Here is a 20,935-nt window from a genome sequence, read left to right on the forward strand (position 1 = left end):
GGGGGGTGGGAGGATGGGTTAGCCTGGTGATGGGTATTGAGGAGGACACGTTCTGCATGGAGCACTGGGTGTTATGCACAAACAATGAATCATGGAACACTATATCTAAAACTAATGATGTAATGTATAGTGATTAACATAACAATAAAAAATTAAAAAAAAAAAGAATAGGAAGATCATAGGCACTATTAATAATTGTAGCTTTTTTTTTTTTTCCTAAAGTAATTAAGGTTTTCCTCGTGAGTTTGCATAAAGTAGAGATACGTGCCCTCTGGAGAACCAGATAGGTTTGAAGTATAGAACTAGAAGTAGAGCATAGGTAATTAAAGCTAAACTAATATACTGTGATACTGATTTGTTATGTCTTAAGATCTCTCACCCTTAATGAGATGTGTTAAGATAAACAGAATGGCAGGCATCATTTGTAAAGGTTTTCCATTTTAATCACAGTTTTGTTTTTGCATGACCAGAAATTTTCTGATTTGAAAGGGTATACTTTGTATAAAGAACCGTGTGCAGTTAGTGTTTTGCTTTTGCCTTTTTATTAAATCTTTGGAATGTGGTTTCCTGACTATGGGTGAATGAATGAGCTTTTCAAATCCCATTATAGTTGTAAAGTGGATCTGGATTTGGTATTTGTATGGGTTGTCTAATGTAATTAAAACATTAAGAAAATCTTTTTGTTGAAATGATCTTGCTAGAAAGAAATTATTGTTCTTTGAAATGTTAAGTTTAACCCATTCATTCATTCATTTAACAGGTGTGATATTGTCAGATGGGGTACTGTGTTCCTGACACTTTCCTGGGAGCTGGAAATACAATGATGAATAAAGGGTACTTGCTGTCATAGTGGAACTAGTTGTAATTGATGAGATAGATCCATAAATAATTATGTGGTATGATAAATGCTAGGGAAGGAATATATATTAATGTAAAATTTTGTAGACGCACTGTAGAGGCAGTGATTGACTCTTTTTGGAAGGGTTGGAGAAAGTTTCTAGGTTGTTAATCCAGACACTCCCAAATTTGTGTAAAATAGGGCTTTATAAACTACCTGCATAACCCCAAAGGCAGAGGAGAGTAAGAATACCCCTTGGAAGTTCAGGATGTACCTCAGGGTAGCTTGACAATTTCTTAAATTCTCTGTTTTATCTTAAGAATTCATATGAATGTTGCATTTCTTCGCATACTGATTATATAAATATAGAAATATTTTTAAAAAAATTTTATTTATTTGAGAGAGAGAGTGCCTGTGAGAGAGTGTGGAGGGAGAGAGGGAGGAAGAAGCATACTCCCTGCTAAGCAGGGAGCCTGATGTGGGGCTCAATCCCAGGACCCTGAGATCATGACCTGAGCTGAAGGCAGCCGCTTAACTGACTGAACCACCTAGGGGGCCCTAAATATAGAAATATTTTAATTACTTCCAGAAAAGAAACATTCAATGCTGGTCTATTAACTTTGAAATACTGGAGCGAATGAAGAAAGCTGATACTACATATCAGGTTTAGCATTCACCTTCATTTTCCTAGTGTATCCCCAGCATGTCTCAGTTTATGCCTGGGGATTCATGTATACCAGTTTGAGAAAAAACAGATTAGTCAATCAGATCATGGAACATTTCATTCTTCTTCTTCCTTTCCCTCCCACATTCCTGTTATGTTCTTTCTCCTTGGTTTTTACCTCTGGTTTAATGACTGCTCGGTATGCCATGATCAGCTTGCTTATTGCCCTGCTAGTTTTTATCAGCCAATGAACAGAGAACAATACTAGAAGATGCTTGGGGTGTAACCAGGGAAGTTTCTGGAATATAGAGAAAACCTGAGTCTGAAGCATTCAGTACACAAGGAAACGATCAGATTTGGCTCCTCAAAGTAAGTAAGGGTTTAGGAAGGCTTCTATATTATTAAAGAGAAGATGGGTCAGACTAATAAGGCGTGGGGTTAGAATGTGGGACTAAGTGCACTGGTAGAGTCCAATTCCTGAGCAGCAACAAAAAAGCTGGTGGTGTTAACTTAGGTTTTTTTCAAAGTGGTCAAACCAAATGGTGTGAAAATTTCATATATTGAAGTAAGTGCATGTTCAAAAATAGATTATCTCTGAAACCTTATGGTTAAACATAAAAAAGTTATCTTATTTTGCAAATAATAGCCATCCCTGTGGTTCACCTGATGTTGTTAGTATTAATGACGGTTGCTTGATCTCAAACCTATACTGCACATCTCTCTGACTGTACTGTGCATGCCAGTTGGAGGTTCAAGAGGGTCTAATGGAGTCACTTCTGCAGCTCTCCAGGTTCTTAACTAATTGAGAACAGAAACAAGGTGCCAAATGTGGGACAAAGTGAAGTATTGAGCTTTATTACTGGTAAAGGTAGATTGGAAAATGTGGTGAGGATTCCAGTATTGCACTCTTCCTAGCAAGAAGTGAAAGCCCCCACATAGAACAGAAGAATCAGTTTTCTTTTCAATGCAAAGAGTCATGGCACCTCCTATAGCCACAATCCCCTCAGATGGAAACTTTGGGCAAGGAACTAGGCAGGCATGTTTTAAACCATTTAACCCAGTCCTCCCTCCCACCCCTCCACTGGGCTTGAGATGGGCCTCCGAACTGCCCTATGGGCAGTCATTGTAGGAGACAGACCATTGCAAAGTGGTATTGATTTGGTTGCTTCAAATCTGGACTCCATATTTAACTAGCTGTATTAGCTAGAACAAATTATTTAATCTTTTGAATGTAGTCCTTCATTTGTAAGGTGGGAATGCAATTATAATGTTCAGTGATTGTTGTGAATATAAACAAAAAGATAACTAGAATGCCTGACGCTGTTTGGTTCATAGTAAGCATTTAGTAAATAATAGTAATAAAATATCTTATTTGTGAGTTACAGTGAGTTCTCAACCAACTAGACTTTGTTTAAATCTTTAAAAATTACAACTGCCCCATTAAACACATAGTATGTTATACTTTTTACATTCCTAAATTATACTGTTAATAGAAAACATGTATCCTTTCAAATTAATATTGCTTCTTTGGTCTACTCATTTCCCGAGAGCAAAAGACTATCATTGTTTTTATGCGGATGTGCTCTTATATTACAGACTTGACCATATGAATGTTATCCAGACCATGGTATAGGTTTTCATTTTCTTGTCAGGGTGAATAATATTCAATAATATTCTCTGTATTTTGGGGGAAGGAAGCATATGGTCAACTGTCATTATTGAATACTTATTTCTCGAGTGTCTTAAGTGTCATTTGAAGTAGCTTTAATTTATTTGAGCCAACATGTTAATATTTTGAAAAAGATGTGTTATTTATAATAGTATGTAGCAGAAAGCGTTGACTTGCCTTAAACTTTATATATGAATGCTCTGGACATAATTACCGTTTAGTATATATTTGTTGGCTGGTCTCTTGCTATACATTCATTTACTCAGATACATTAAGGGAGATCCAAAGGTACCTTGCAAAGATTTGAATATGTGTAACAGGATAAATAGTCCCTTTATCTATAGAATGAAGTAAGGTTAAAACATAGGTTTAATTGTATACAGCCTGTTTGATGCTAGAAATTTTAACAAAGTCTGGGATTCCTGGTACTAAATTGCATTGTTCTTTGGGGAAAGAATTCTGGAGCTCTTCTTGAACCAGTTACTATTTATTGATTTGGTTTTAAAAATGTACTTGAAGAAAGCCTTTAAGATACAGTTTTGCTGAGTTTTCTAAGTTGTTTGCATTAGGCCTGTCCCTCCCATCCTCCTTCCCTCCCTCCTTTCCCTCTTTTCCCTCTCTTTCTCTGACATTTTATTTAAAAAAAATTATTTTGCAGAAGTTACTCTGCATTATGAAGTATGCTAATCTAAAATTTTCACTTTGAAAGGTAGAAAATACCTCATAGTGGAACTGAGCTGAAAGGACAGTAGTTCCTGTGGGGGATTTTGATGCATTACTGGTTGGAAACCAGAAAGTGAGGAGATAGGAACTAGAAGTTAGTATTTAGACTGCTGGAAAATGCCTTGTTACTATAGTTAAATGAAGATATTTTCATAGAACTCAGCCTTGGTCCATTAGGATGCTCTTGGATATCCCCACTGCCAAGACAGCCTTGCCCTCTGACTACTCCTTTTCTTATTTTTAGGTTACATAGGAATCTTCTACAACATGTATAAGTACATCTCTTTGTGACCTGTGATTTGGGATACTGTTGTACTTTTGTGAAGCAAGGAGGATATGGAGAATTTTTTTCCCCCAAAGTACAATGGATAGGTACTAGATAACTGTATCTGAAACAGATTAGAATTTATTTCAGATTGTAGTACTTGAGTTTCATTTCAGGATATGTCAAATATGTTTCATGTCTGTGTTTCTCCAACTGTTTATTTTCATCGTTCTCTCGATAGGACTCATTGAGGTATGTTCTTGGCTTATAGAAGTTTGACATATTTTGACAAAACTATGACAACTTGTGAAAGGCTTCATCTTTTCATTTTTAAACTTTTATCTTCTGCTTTGTCATAACATCAGGTGTTATTGAAGTGTGCTGGGACCATTATGAAAGGCTATTAATATATTTTTTTTAAATGTTTTATTTATTTATTCATGAGAGTCAGAGAGAGAGAGAGAGAGAGAGAGGCAGAGGCAGAGGGAGCAGGCTCCCCGCCTAGCAGGGAGCCCGATGCGGGACTCGATCCCAGGACCCTGGGATTATGACCTGAGCCGAAGGCAGACGCTTAACCATCTGAGCCACCCAGGCGCCCGAAAGGCTATTAATATTTAGCATGTTAGGTACAAATTACTTAAATGACACACATAAATAAAAAATAAAGTCAGCGATAGAATTTTAAGGTGCTGAGATGGGTTCTGACTAGTGGGAAAAAATTATTTGTTAATATTTGAAAAAAAGTGAAGCTCAGATGTGGAGTTAACTACTCTGGTTTCTGTGCTAATTTTCTTGGACATAATTTTCCATTTGTAGGATTTGGTTTAAAGGTGGTAACTTTGACATAAAATATTTGAGTTTTTATGTGATTTCCTTTGCTCAGAAGCAGGAGAGAATTTCTGCCTCATTTTTTTGCCTTTAGGAAGAAAATACAACAAATAACATTTAGCTGTGTGTTAAAAAGATAAGCTGGAAAATTTAAGTGGGAAAAAGAAAACCCTTGACTTCTCAATTTGTGCTTGGGTGTTGGTTTACAATTGTTAAATTCCCAAGTGTAAACTTTGGGAATCAAGAAGGGATTGCTTGGGTTTACTGTGTTTACGGCTATGTATTTATTATCTGGGCCTATTCATACCCATTAGGAACAGTTTTTTATTTTGTATTTATAACCTATGCTATGCTATGTTTTTTATGGTAGAAATACTTGCTTATTTTACTGTTATCTCAGCTGTAACTTAACTATATTAAAACTTAACTATTGGTTAAACTGAACTTCAAATTTCCCAGCAATATAGTAATATGAAAATGTCTTGGGAAAACCAGAATCTGTCTTCCCAACTTAACTGAGACTCTCATGTTGGGGCATCTCTACCAACTTTTAGCTTATTAATTGATGGAATTAGACTGAACATTTTGTACATTTGTACTTGCTTGAATCTTTTAGACTATATTGGCATACTTTTTTATATTTGAAGTTTAGTTTTAACTGTGGCTTTAAAATGTAACAATAGGGGGCGCCTGGGTGGCTCAGTCATTAAGCGTCTGCCTTCAGCTCAGGTCATGATCCCAGAGTCCTGGGATCGAGCCCCACATCGGGCTCCCTGCTTGGTGGGAAGTCTGCTTCTCCCTCTCCCACTCCCCCTGCTTGTGTTCCCTCTCGCGCTGTGTCTCTCTCTGTCAAATAAATAAATAAAATCTTAAAAAAATAAAATAAAATGTAACAATAGTTAGAGGGGTTCTGGGTGGCTCAGTTGGTTGACTCTTGGTTTCACTTCAGTTCAAGCACGGAGTCTGCTTGTCCCTCTCCCTCTGCTCCGCTCCCTGCCACATGCTCATTCCTGCTCATTCCACGGTCTCTCTCTCAAATAAATAATCTTTAAAATGTAGCAGTAGTTAGACTTGTGAGCCAGGGAGGTCACTTTACTCACTTCCGTAACCTAAAGCATTTTGTAACTTCTTAGTGGGATTTAGTTTCAGGATAAAAATACAAATCAGTATAACTAGTTAGAACTTTGTTTTATATCTTTCTTCCATCTTGTTCATAAAAATCAGTACAGAGTTGAAAATTGTTATCCTAATGATTGAAGTTGTGGAAAGCCTGGAATGTTTGAATTCAGGTAAGATTAATTTTAGTGGCAGATATTTTGACTAGAGATGAGGGTCACTTTTTCTTTTTTTCTCCTTAAAAGCATCAGATCATGAAGGCTCTTTCCTAAGATTTTGGAAGTAATTATTGTCTGAATGTGTAGTGAAAAAATTAACTTCTGAAATCAAATAACGAGTGGTTTTCTTTTAACTTCATTTTCTTTTTGTTTTATTTATGTTAAGTTTACAAAAACACCTGCATGCTTTGTGACTTGCAGTGTGATTTAAGGAACCAGTGGTAAGAGCTGTTCAGCCTCCTATAGATGAATGCTTCCATTTGTGAAACTGGTATGTGCAACTTGTGCTGTCCCTTTAATTCCTATATTTTGAAATATTCTTATTTTTATTTTGTATTCAAGGTCAGTAATGGCTAGGATTAATGGTTTGCTCAAGAGGCCAAGCAGTGTTTTTGGGGAGTGGGGGAGAACTGTTTGGAAGGGCTAAACTTTTTGTTTTCCTTTATTTTTATTTTTTAGAGAGGATGTGTGTACATGCATGGGGGGAGGGCGGGAGGGGCAGAGGGAGAGAGAGAGAGAGAGAGAATCTTAAGCAGGCTCCATACCCAGTGTGGAGTCCCACCTCACGATCCTGAGATCATGACCTGAGCCAAAATCAAGAGTTGGACTCTTAACCAACTGAGCCACCCAAGCACCCCTGTTTTCCTTTATTTTTAAAGAGATTAGATAATACACAAGGTGTATGTGGCAAATTGAGAAGCTGCTGAGACCCCCTGCATTATTGTAGGTATTAGGACATAGAGAGCCCACAGGTTTGACTCATCTCTAAATTTCCATTCTGTAGTGTTAAGTGTATAGTAGATGTCCAGTAAATGTTTGAATTAATTAATCCATGGCATGCACATTAAAAAAAAATTCTTTGGCATCTTATGGGCAAATATTTAATTATTTTTCTTCCATTTTTGGGGGTAATTTTCAGGAATTATGACACATTATAGTTCTATTATCTCCAAGTTGGAAAGTCATGACTAACCTTTTATAGAAATTTTTAGTTTTTATCCAATGTCCCATGTTCTTGTACTTTTTGTTAACCAATTAATCATTTAAGTGTTTCTCAAATAATTCAAGGATGGAGTGACTAGTTTCTGGTTTCCAAGATTATTCCTACTCTTAAATGTAGGAACTCTGTGCCCGCCTCCCTTCTTCAATCTGGATATATCACATAGTAAAGTCCTTAGATTTTAAGGTATGGAATATTTCAAGACTGGTACTTTGGAGTAGATGTGGGTTTGCATCTCATTCCATTGCTTACTGCTTGTGTGGTTCTTGGGTTGGTTACTTACTTCCTTTTTAATCTCAGTTAACAATTAATTAACAAATAGAAAGCTCCTGGCAAAGCAACTGACAAATAGCAAAATGGTAAATGCTAGTAATAACTACGAGCTATGTTTACTAAAGGGAAAGCAGAGTTAGTCATGCTAGTTTAGGATCTGTTTGCAATTGAGGATTAAGGAAGATTGTACAATTGGTAAAATTCTGGCAGCATACTGAATTTCTATTTTTGAGGTATTGTGGACTCTCTAAATTTGTCTTCTGGGTATAGGCTACTTTTTGTCTTAAACTCAACATTTTAAAAAGTTCTTTGAAATTAGGACTAAAAATCTGAGGAGTAATAGTTGAACTTTTAAAAAAATCTCAATTTTTATCTTTGTTGCTCTTTGAGGGATTATATGAGAAAGAAAAGTATATAGCACAGTGCCTGCTACATGATAAGCTTAATAAGTGATAGTACTTATGTGTGTGTGTGTGTGCACGCGCGTGTGTGCGTGTGTGTGTGTTTGTGGTGAATACTGCTTCTCTGGGTGGACTGCTATACTAGTTTTGTGACTTTGGATAAGTCATTTAGTGTTCTGTTGTTTCTTCACTTATAAAAATGAATTCATCTTAGCTCTGCCTTATATTGGGAGGGCTAAATGAGATGGAATGTAAAGTGCATAGTACAAAATAAGCACTCAGTGTTAGATATTATTATTTTATGCATTTTCTTTTGAGAGGCATTATTCCGGAGTGGGAAAAGCGGTATCTTTGGAGTCTGGTTGAGTTGGTTTTGAGTTTTGCCTCAGATGTATACTAACACTGACCTTGGGCAAATTACTTAACTATTCTTTTCCTGTTTTCATATCTATAAAATGAGGATAATAGCTACCTTGTAGAGTTTTCAAAAGTATGATAAATACATAGATACTCAGTAAATGGTAATTATTATTGGCATGGTGCCTGTAATTCAGGTCAGTAGTATTTTCTTGGCAATGTGAGCCACCTGGCTAGATTTTTTCCTTGACACTGATGGCTATCTGAATTGAGGACTCAGTCTACCATCAAGTCAATTATACTTTTTCTATGAAAATAAAACTTCCTAATAACATCTTAATATTTACTTATTTATAGAATTTTATATGAAATGCAAATTAATGTATATTAGAGTATACTTTTTTGTGTTTTCTTATTTATTTTTGTAGAACAAAGGCAAAAGCAGCATCTGTTTGGGCTTGAGACAAAGAGATGCTATTCTCACTTCCCCTGGATGCTTTCTATCCTGTATATCCTGGAAAAGAGAAATCCTGCTCATGTGGGGTTGTTTCTAGGATGTAGAGGATTTATAGAGAAGTGACAGTCATCTGTCTGTTTGGGGGAGACCACATAGGATTTGTCTTGTCTAGGAAGCAGAGAATTCCTAATCAAAAGTGTCAGGTGACTATAGTCACATTCTTTATTGTATGAACAAAGCTGTCATTGCGATCAGGCAGCTCAGCTTCCAGGCTAGGTCTGCAAAGGCACAAGCAGTTTTCCCATGAGAGGATCCAGCCATTAGAATTTACTGAGCACCAATGACTAATCTGAAAAAACCAGATGATTATCCACTCTGAACTGAAACTACAGCAGGCTGTCACAAGTTCGCAGATGTACAGACTGTTTATGGAGAATGTTACCAAAGGGTCTGCATGTTCATTCAGATATTCAAATCTCATGGCTTGTGAAGATGACAAAATTTGTACGTGTGTCCCCTTCCTCCTTTTATTTGAGAAAAGAAATCTTGGAACATACAGAAACTGCAGGCTAATAATAGATTCTTGGTAAACACAAAACTTCTGATGAGTTAACAGCCATTTTACATATATTTTCCTTATCTTTTTGGAAGGTTTTGCATGTAAATGTCAGTTACACGGATTTTTTTTTGATTCACATACCATAAAACTAACCCTTTTAAAGTGTATAGTTGGGTGGTTTTAGATGTTCACAAGTCGTATACTACTAATTCCAGGTAGAGTATACATATCTTTTACCATATTTAGATGAACTTACCTCTGTTTTTCTTTTCTGCTTTAAGGAAACCCTATTTTGTCTTTGGGCTTATCTCTGACTTTTTGTTAATTCATTTGGAGTTCTGCTGTAGTCTCAGTTTAGAGTGGTTGGTTGAGCACCTGAATTTTTCACATTAGTCACTGGTGCTCAGTAAATTTTAACAGCTGGATCTTCTCTCTCTTTTTTATTCAGTTTTTTTTTTTTTTTAAAGTAGTCTCTACACCTGTTGTGGGGCTTGAATTCACAACCCCAAGATCAAGAGTGGCATGCTTTTCTGACAGCCAGCCAGGTGCCCCAGCTGGATCTTCTCTTGAGGGAAAACTGTTTTACCAGTTTCAGGAAGTCCTCAAACATCTATTTCTGCACTAATTTCATTTTTATTCTGTTTCAGAATAAGAGAAGATAGAAAATAATATCATTTTGGGTGACTTTGCCATAAAGCTGAATGATGGTTGTTCTTTGACAGTGGAGCATTTATTTGATAGCTTAATTATTCACTCCTTCCTCTTACATGACTAATTAAGTTTTAATATAAAAATTATTTTTTATAGATCAACTAAAGATTTTTCTTAACTCATGATACTGTCATTGCAAGCATTTTATAAACTGCTGTAGTTCTTTCAAATAATTACCTTCATTCTTAGGGAAGCTTTACCTTTATATCTGAGAGATTTGTACAGGGCATTAGAATTTTCCAACACATTTACTTTCCTTGTCATTGAAAATAGTTTGTTTTTATATACAAGTAAATAGAGATCAACAGTACTTACAGAATTTAGCTTTGTCTACTTTGTCTAACTTATTATATGCCTTAATAGCAGATTCTCTGAAAAACAATATAAGTGGTATATTCCAGTTTATTGTTATTTTTGACTCACACTAAAATGCAGTTCTCATTAGTTGCAAAGCATGTCTCTTCAGGTTCTTTAGCTTCTAGTGAAGTCAAAACCTTCCTCCCTCCCTGTCTTCTGTTCTTTACCCTGTATCTGACACCTGCAATCTCTTATAGGTCTCATATCTATATGCTGTACGTCCAGAGGGAGGACAGCCTCTCTTTCCTCTCCACTACATTCTCTTGTGGTTTTAATCTGATGAGACACTTATATTCTTTCCTGTACTGTTCTTAGGAAAAATGCCATGTTAATTGGCTTCAGACTTAGTGCTCCTCTTGGAACAAAGTGTTACAGTAAAAGGTATTAAGTTAATTGGCTTGGAGTTCAGTTAGAGACATGCCCTCTTTCCTCCTCCTGCATCCTTACCCCACCTCCAGAGGCTAGGTTCTGGGGCTGCTGTACAACTGAAGGAGAGGGAGAATGAATGGATGCTAGAAAATATAATATGGTTGTTGGTCATTTGTTTTTTTATGTCCTTTATTTCATTTTCAATCAGAGTATTCCATCTTTTTTTCCCCCTGACGACTTGTACCATTTTGTCATGTTTCAAGCTTTTGCCTTAAATGTTTCTCATATTATTTGATATGCAGAAGTCTTAAATTTTTATGAAGTTTATCAGTCTTTTTCTTTATGATTTCTTCTTTGGCATTATGCTTATTTCTTCCCTACCCTGATATCAGAAATATTCATAGTTTTTGTCCTAGTCATTTAAGAACCAAAATCCTTTTGACATTTGTTTGGAGTTTCATTTCTGGTAGATATCACATTTAATTTTTTTCCTAATAGCCAGTTGTCTTATCACTTTTTTTTTTTTTTTAAAGATTTTATTTATTTATTTGAGAGAGAGAGAGAGTGTGAGTGAGTGCATGAGTACTGGGGAGAGGCAGAGGGAGGAGGAGAAGCAGACTCCCTGCTGCTCAATCCCAGGACGCCAGGATCATGACCTGAGCCAAAGGCAGATGCCTGACTAACTGAGCCACCCAGGCGCCCTGTGCCATCAACTTTTATTGAATATTCCCTCCTTCCACTAATGTTTTGAATGAACTTGTCCTTTCACGAATGCTTTGTAACATGCTACTCTTATTGTATACCAAAATATTAGCTGGTAGGCTCTTGAATTTTCTATTCTGTTTCTTTGATTTGCCTCTGATTTCTTATACCACTCTTACATAATTTCAGTTAATCTATCCTCTCTCTGGCAGTATACCTTCTTTCCTTTCCCCCCACATTTTCTTGATTATTTTCCTGCATGTTTTCTTCCAGATGTTGATACTACTTTATAGGTATTTACGGAGCATGTAAAAGTCCAGTTTTTTACATGTATTAGCATATTCAGTCCTCATAACAAGCCCATGATGTTGGTGTTATATCACAATTTTACAGATGAAAATCTTGAGATACAGATAGGTTTAATACTTAGTTTAAGATCACATTAAGCTCAGGAAGTAGGATTCAAACCCAGGCAGTCTGACTGTAGAGCTCATGCCCTTAACCACTTTCCTAAAGGTTAGATTATTGCGTCAAGTTTCACAAGAACTTTCTGTTTTTTCTTTTAAGTAATCTCTACACCCAGTGTGGGGCTTGAACTCATGACCCTGAGATCAAGAGTTGCATGCTGTACTGACTGAGCTAGCCGGGTGCTGCCCGAAGAACTTCTTTTTAAAAATTTTGATGGAATTAGATTGTACCTGTAAATCAACTGGCATCTTTACAATATGTAGTTACATAATGGCTATTTTCTGAATTCTGTTATCCTGGAAAATTATGTGTATCTCTGATTATTGGAGTTTTAAAGTACTTCAGTAGAATTTACTAGTATTTTTTATAAGTTCTCTCTATATAAGTTTATTCTTATTTTATTAGCTATCTGAATGGGTTCCTCTCACCCTCTTTTAGGTGTAATGAGATACTGCTGGCCTAAAAGAAAGCTATTGAATTTGTATATTTTATGTCTGGCAGGCTTGCTTAAAAATAAAAACAATACTGATTATTTCCTATTTTCATAGAGACTATATTTCAGAAAATGTTCAAAAAATAAATAATTTGATTTATGTGTGTGGGAGAGGTAGGTGTATTCTAGTTATAAGTAACTAAGAAAGTGTGAAAACTCTAGATAACAGATGCTCCTTTTAGGATGAGATAAATCCTGTAGCTGGTTGAGATTCTTTCCAGGGATTCAGGTTCCCTAGGGAGGGAGGCCCAGTCACTTTCTTACTGTATTGTTGGCCAGGAAGCTTTTGGATGGGATCTCGCGCCTGCCCATGGTAGTGGTGAAGATAGGCATTTTACTTGATGGGCAGTGCTGCAGAGGAGATTGGGCCTTTCTCTTCTGGGGTTGATGGTGTTACCATAGAAGAGCAGGAAATAATCTTTGCCCTGTGGATATGAATTACTGCATTTGGCATAAGAAACTCAGGCAGTGTCATTATATAAAGTACAAAACTATCAAATGTGTGAAAGAGAAACATTTGTAACAATAATGACTAGCACTGTTTTGTGTACTTAATGTGTCATAAGAACTCTGTTATTTTTCTGAACTCTTATTAGTTTTAATAGTTTTTCAGTTGATGCTTTCAGATTATGACTGTTTTATACAATAATACTTACTATAAAGGTTTTTTGGAACAAAACCAGAAATATTTTTATATGTAGCATTCTCATTTTTACATTTTAAACCATCTATGATTATAGCTTTGATGTCTTTATTGTCCTGAGTATTTAGTGTTTTTTAATTTCATTCAGTACATATTTACGTAGTGTTTACTGTGTGTCAGACATTCTTTTAGGTGCTGGGGAAGCTGCAGTGCCCCAGACAGATCATATATTCTAGTCAAGATTGAGGAATGTTCGTCAATAAATGAGCAAATAAGATCCCCTCTACTTGATGTAAACTCTAATTGATGTTCAGTTGTATTGTAGTCAGAGAAATATCCTAAGCAATCTGTACTCTGAAAATTGTCTTTTTTTTTTGGTGGGGTCTAGGATATATTCTGTTTTGAAAATGAACCTTTATGTTTGGCCAGAATGATAGTTTAGTATTTCTTTACATATCTGTTAATTAACCATACCAATTAAACTTCACATCTGTATCTTCATTTCTTAGGCATTTGATTTGTTCACAGCTAAGTTGTCTTCTGCTTGAATTGTGTATCAATCTTTCATTGTATTTTGAACAGTTTTTGCTTTATTATTTGATATTATACTATTTGGTATATAAAGGCTTTCGATTAAGAGATTTTCAGTGTGGCTTGTACTATTTATCGCTATAAAAGACCTTATTTGTCCTATTTAATGCATTTGGCCTCAATTACACTCTGATTTTGAATCTACCAGTCTCAGTATCCTTTTTGTTTTGATTTGCTGATATGACTTATACTTTTTTTTTTTTAACTTTCTGTGTACTTTTGTTTTAGGTTTGTCTTTTAGAAGTATATATTAGATTGAACCACATGAAATTATCATTTTTATAGGTCAAAAAATGTCATGTATTGGCAATTTCATGTGGTCCAACCATGGTTAGTCCTTTTTTTTCTTTTTTGATAGTCATATTTGGACCCCATATAAGAATCTTTTAATAGGTAGATGATATAGATACCAATAACAAATAGCATTCATTAAGTACTTGTGTGTTGTTCTAAGCACATTACTTATGATAACTCATTTTAGTTCTGTGAGATGGGTACAGTTATCCTCCCTATTTTATATCTGAAAAAAAATTAAGACTTAGGGAGATTAAGTTATTTGCCCAAGGTCATAAAACTGGTTGGGCTAGAAGTTATGATTCAAAACCAGTCATTCTCAGTGTCTGGCTTGGGATCAACACTGACCAGCTTGGCTTTGGCATCTATTAAATTGAACTCTGATCTGAATGAGGATTCAGTTGGTATTAACTGTTCTGTTCTCCCCAGTAGTAATGGTGATGGTGGTGAATTAATATACAGGAATAGGCTTCAGTTAATTCTAAAGCCTGAGCCTTTCAGTAGGATTATATCTCAGGGACTGATTCTAGGAAATTGACCTGTTGGTTCTGTACTGCTCCCCAGAAAAAGTGCTGAGATTATCATCACTTACCTGGCACCTGGAAGGCAGGCATGCACTAGACAGTCTTTTTTTTTTTTTTAAGTAGGCTCCATGCCCAGTGTGGAGGCCAGTGAGGGGCTCAAACTCAAAACTGTGAGATAAAGACCTGAGCCAAGATCAAGAGTCAAACCCTTAACTGACTGAGCCACCCAGGCACCGCTAGACACGGTTTCTTCAACAGTCAGGAATGGCTGAGAAGTTGTAACAGATAACAGATTAGAGTTTGCTGGGGGTGGGGGGGGGATGGGGGGGTAGGGGGGAAGAGGATTGGGGGAGTGACTGCAAGTGAGTACAGAGTTTCTTTTTGGGGTGATAAAAATGCTTTGAAATTAGACTGTGGTGATGGCTGTACAACCTTGTGAATATAGTAAAACCCACTGAATTGTTTTAAAAAAGAAAACTAATGATGTAATGTATGGTGATTAATATAACATAATAATAAAAAAAATAAAAAAGAAGAAAAAACCAATTTGAGCTTTCTGGCAATTGCTGCAGTACTTTGGTGGGGATTGAAGCGGGGGAGTTTGCCCCTCTTATGAGGAGGATGTATCTGACTTACAACTTTATTTTATTTTTTAAAATAGGCTTTATATTTTAGAGCATTTTTAGGTTCACAGCAAAATTGAGCAGAAGGCACAGATTTTTGCGTATACCCTCTGCCCCCACACATGCACAGCCTCCCTCTTATCAACATTCTTCAAAGGGTTGTACATTTGTTAAAATTGATGAATCTGCATTGCCACATGATTACCATTGAAAGCCCATAGTTTACATTAGGGTTCACTCTGGTGTTATATATTATTTGAGTTTGGACAAATATATAATGACATGTATCAACCATTTTAGTATCCACTGTCCTAAAAATCCTCAGTGGTCTGCTTTTTTCATTACCTCTGCAGCCCTTGGCAACCACTGATCTTTTTACTGTCTACATATTTTTTTCTTTTCTAGAATGTTATACTGTTAGAATCATACAGTGTGTAGCTTTTTTAGACTGGCTTCTTTCTTTTAGAAATATGCATTTAAGTGTCCTTCATGTCTTTTCATGACATGATAGCTTATTTCTTTTTAGCTCTTAATAGTATTCCGTTGTCTGGATGTACTACAGTTTATCCATTCATCTACCGGAGGACATCTTTGTTGCTTCCAAGGTTTGGTAATTATCAGTAAAGCTTCTCTAAACATCCATGTGCAGGTTTTTGTGTGGACATTAGTTTTCGGCTCCTTTTGGTAAATACCAAGGAGCCCAATTGTTGTATTATATGGTGAGAGTATGTTTCATTTTGTTAGAAACCGCCAAAATGTTTTCCATAGTGACTGTCCCATTTTTTATTCCCCCCAGTAATGAATGAGAATTCCTATTGCTCTGTATTCTTGCCAGCATCTGGTCTTGTCAGTGTTCTGGATTTTAGCCCCTCTGATAGGTGTTTAGTGGTATTTCATTGTTTTAATTTGCATTTCCCTGATGACAATCTTCTTTGATAAGGTGTCTGTTAAGGTCTTTGTCCATTTTAAAAATCAGGTTATTTTCTTATTGTTGAGTTTTGAGAATTGTTTGTATATTTTGGATAACTGTCTGTTGTCAGATACGGCTTTTTCAAATATTTTCTCCCAGTCTGTGACTTGTCTTTTCATTCTCTTAGCAGTATCTTTTGCAGAAAGGAAAATTTTAATTTTAATGAGGTCAAGCTTACCAGTTTCTTTTATGGATCATGCCTTTGGTGTTGTATCTAAAAAGTCATCACCAAGGTCATCTAGATTTCCTCCTATGTTATCTTCTGTGAGTTTTATAGTTTTGATTTTACATTTAGGTCTGTGATCCATTTTGAGTTAGTTTTTGTGAAGGGGGGTCTATGTCTAGATTCATTTTATTTGGACATGGATGTCCAGTGTTTCTGTACCATTTGTTAAAAAGGCTGTCTTTTCTGCATTGTATTGCTTTTGCTCCTTTGTCAAAGATTGCTTGACTGTATATATGTGAGTCTATTTCTGGGTTCTATTTTGTTTCATTGATCTATTTATCAGTTCTTTTGCCAATAACGTACTATCTTGAATACTGTATCTTTACGGTAAGTCAGGTAGTGTCAGGCCTCAAATTTTGTTCTTCAGTTTTATATTGGTTATTCTGGGTCTGTTGCTTCTCTGTATAAACTTTATTTTTTAAAAAAGATTTTATTTTTTGACAGAGAGAAACACAGCGAGAGAGGGAACACAAGCAGGGGGATGAGGGAGAGGGAGAAGCAGGGTTCCCACTGAGCAGGGAGCCCGATGCGGGGCTCGATCCCAGGACCCTGGGACCATGACCTGAGCCGAAGGCAGATGCTTAACGACTGAGCCACCCAGGCGCTTCTCTCTAGAAACTTTAGAATTAGTTTGTTGATATCCACAGAGCAGTTATCTGGGATTTGAATTGGGATTGCATTGATCAAGTTGGGAAGAACTGGCATCTTAGCAATATTGAGTCTTCCTATACGTGAACATGGAATATCTCTCCATTTCTTTAGTTCTTCTTTGATATCTTTCATCAGAGTTTCCTAGCTTTTCCTCATACACATCTTGTACATAATTTTTTAGATTTATACCTAAGTATATAATTTTTGGGTGTTACTGTAAGTGGTATTGTGTTTTTAATTTCAAATTTTACTTGTTCATTGCTGGTATATAGGAAAGCAAGTGATTTTTGTATGTTAACCCTGTAGCATGCCACTTTGCTGTAATTGCTTATTACTTCTAGTAGTTTTTTTGGTCATTTCTTTCAGATTTTCTACATAGACAATCATGTCATCTGTGAACATATTTTTTATCAAGGTTGAAGACATTTCCTTCATTCCAGTGTACTGAGAGTTTTTATCATGAATTGGTGTTAGATTTTGTGAAATGCTTTTCTCCATCTATTGATATAATCATGTGATTTTTCTTTTGTAGCTTGTTGATGTGATGGATTCCATTAATTGATTTTTGAATGTTGAACCAGTTTTACATACCAATTTTTGCAACTGTTGCCCAGAGGACACCTCCAGACTGCCTGGTCTGGTGGCTAGCAGGGTTTATGCTTGTAGTTTCACAAGACTGTATATATTTGTATACTTGAAAAGCTGCTGCCTGAGGGTCTGGCTTCCAATCATCCTGATTCTTGGTGCTAAGACGCTCCCCCCCCCCCCCCAGTTTTGGACACAGGTCTTGGCATATCCTCAACAGTTGGGACCTATTAAAAATAAAATAGGCTGCTTGGACAATCACAAAGGTTCAAGAGACAACTAAGAACTACAGTATGGTTGAATGGTAAGGTTCATTTCCTACATGAGACCATTCCTTCAAGAATGGAAGAGGCATTTTTATCTCATAGGAACAAACACAGTCAAACAAAATGAGGAAAAAGAGGAATATGTTCCAAATGAAAGAACAAGATAAAACCTCAAAAAATGATAATGAAATGGAGATAAGTAATTTACATGATAAAGTGTTTAAAGTAGTGGTTGTAAAGATGCTCACTGAACTTGGGAGAAGTGTATGAACACAGTAAGAACTTCAACAAAGAGACAGTATAAAGAAGTACCAAATAGAAGTCACAGAGATGAAGAATACAGTAACGGCTCTGAAAAATATAATAGAGGGGTTCAACAGCAGACTAGATGAAGCAGGAGAAAGGATCAGTGAACTCAAATTTAGGGCCGTGGAACTCCTTTAATCAGAGCAGCAAAATGAAAAAAGAATGAAAAAGTGAATCTAGCTTTAAGGGAAGAATGAGGCAACATCAAGTGGACTAACAGTCATATTTTAGGGGTCCCAGAAGGAAAAGAGGGAGAGAGAGAAAGGGGCAGAAAACTTATTTGAAGAAATGGTGGCTGAAAACTTTCCTAACCTGGAGAAGGAAATGGACATTTAGATCCAGGAAGCCCAGAGAGTTCCAGAAAAGATGAACCCAAAGAGACCCACACCAAGACACATTATAATTTAAAATGTCAAAAGTTAAAGACAGAGCGACTCTTAAAAGCAGCAAGAGGAAAACAATGTGTTACATACAACGGAACCCCTATAAGATTATCAGATTTTTTAGCAGAAATTTTGCAGGCTAGAAGAGAGTGGTGTGATATATTCAAAGTGCTGAAAGAAAGCAACTTCACCCTGCAAAGTTATTCAGAATTGAAGGAGAGATCAAGAGTTTTCCAGACAAGCAAAAGCAAAGGAGTTCATCATACTAAACCAGCTTTATAAGAAGCTTTATTTAGGAACTTCTTTAAGCTGAAGAAGAAGGACCCTAGGTTGTAACAAGAAAGCATATGAAAGTATAAATATCACTGGTAAATGTAAATATATAATAAAGGTGGTAGATTAATCACTTAAAAAGCTAGTATGAAAGTTAAAGGACAAAAATAGTAAAAATAACTATAACTACAGTTTTAGTTGAGATATACAAGGTAAGATGTAAAAGGTGACACCAAAAACATAAAAGAGTAGGGGAGAGTAAAATATAGAGCTTTAGAATGCATTCAAACTTAAGTTGTTATCAACTTAAAATAGGCTGTTATGGATTGTTATATATAAGCCTCGTGGTAACCACAAAGCAAAAATGTATGGTGGATACACAAAAAATAATGAGAAAGGAGTCTAAGTGTATCACTAAAAAACCCCTCATCAAACCACAAGGGAAGAGAGCAAGAGAAGAAAGGAACAGAGAGGACCTAGAAAGCAGCCAGAAAACAATAAAATGGCAGTAAGTACATACCTATCAATAATTACTTTAAATATAAATGGACTAAATTTTCAATAAAAAAGCATAGAGCGGCTGAATGGATAAAAAAAGACTCATTTATATGCTGCCTACAAAAGACTCACTTCAGGTGTAAGGACACAAACACACAGAATTAGATAAAATTCTTAGTGGGGTACTCAGAGGGACTCTGAGAGGTGACATGTGCAACGGATTCCAAGTGTCAGGCCATATCATGGTTTGAGTCCTGGGAGCCCCCCCCCCCCAAGGGGCAGATGCAGCACAGCAGCTCCCTTTCCAATCAGCAACACAAGGCCAGAGGCTGCCCAGCCCAGGTAGAGGAAGGCCCCACGTCCCACTTTTGGGCCTTGGCCACCTGGGGGTTGTAGAAGTCCTGGATGGTTGTGTGGGCTGGCAGCAGTTGTGGGGATCAGGGGCAGGATCCCTGAGATGACAATGATAATCTCAGAGAAAAGCACCCAATGGGCCTTGGAGTCCTTGTCCTCCATGTAGGTAGTACAGTTAGCTCCAGTGAGGTAGACCAGCAGACCAAGCAGAGCCAACAGGAGGATGATTGTGAGCAGTCTGCAGGTCCTGGGGCAGCACCAGCTGTGGGTTGTATACCATGCACTGCATCTCACCTGTGCTCTGCACCATGCAGGACATCTGCAGCTCCTCCCACACCACCTGGGCCGCCACAATGATGTTACTGATGAAGGCAGTCACCTTTCACAGGGTCAGGGCACAGGACAGCAGAGCATTCACCTAGCCAAGCAGCTTTAGGATGATCCCCAGGATTTGTAGACCAGTGGAAGCCATGGCAAAGTTGAGGTTGAGAGGAGCTGCGAAGGAGCCCACAGGGATTCGTAGAAGCCACCAAGTGTCTCCTTCTAATATTTCTTTGAGGGACATTGTATAGTAATTGAGACTACGAACTGAGGAGCCAGATTGCTTGGTTTCTAATTTGTGCCATGATACTAGCGACTTTGGGTAAGGTTCTTAGTTTACTCCTCTGTAAAATGGAGATAATAATAGACTTACTTGAAAGTAGAATTAAAAGAGCTTATGTAAAGTTTATGTAAAGAATTGTACCTGGTATAGTTTAAGAATTATTATTTTTATTATAAGCTTCAATATTACAGCTCTCACTTCAGTTTTTTTTTCCCTCCCCTTTGGAATTGTTATTTTTTTAAAATTTAGATTGTCTCTTTTGGATCTGATCTTCATATTTCTCTTACTCAGCACTTATATTTAATTCTTTTTTTTTTTCCTAAGATTTTACTTATTTATTTGACAGAGAGAGACACAACGAGAGAGGGAACACAAGTGGGTGAGAGGGAGAAGCAGGCTTCCCACTGAGCAGGGAGCCCGATGTGGGGCTCGATCCCAGGACCCTGGGATCATGACCTGAGCCAAAGGCATATGCTTAACGACTGAGCCACCCAGGTGCCCCTATATTTAATTCTTTTATCCATTCTGGGATGCGTTTTTAAGTTTTTATCTTATTTCTTTATTAATTTGTTCTGCTGAAGTATCTAATCCAGATCTGCTTCAGTTTTGCCTTTGGAAATCATGTTATTTTGTCTCTGCAATTTTTCCTAATCTTCCTTCTTTATAACTTCGTGCT

General features: G+C 36.7%; 1 protein-coding gene and 1 pseudogene across 2 annotated transcripts in view; one reads left to right on the forward strand and one right to left on the reverse strand.

Moving 5' to 3' along the window:
* Positions 1 to 20,935, forward strand: part of RABGAP1L (RAB GTPase activating protein 1 like) — a 782,624-nt gene that overhangs the window by 23,072 nt on the left and 738,617 nt on the right. The gene's annotated exons all lie outside the window — the stretch shown is intronic.
* LOC116625080 lies at positions 19,463 to 20,335 on the reverse strand (annotated as a pseudogene).

Source organism: Phoca vitulina, unplaced genomic scaffold (genome assembly GCF_004348235.1).
Source record: "Phoca vitulina isolate PV1807 unplaced genomic scaffold, GSC_HSeal_1.0 scaffold73, whole genome shotgun sequence".
Taxonomy (NCBI): domain Eukaryota; kingdom Metazoa; phylum Chordata; class Mammalia; order Carnivora; family Phocidae; genus Phoca; species Phoca vitulina.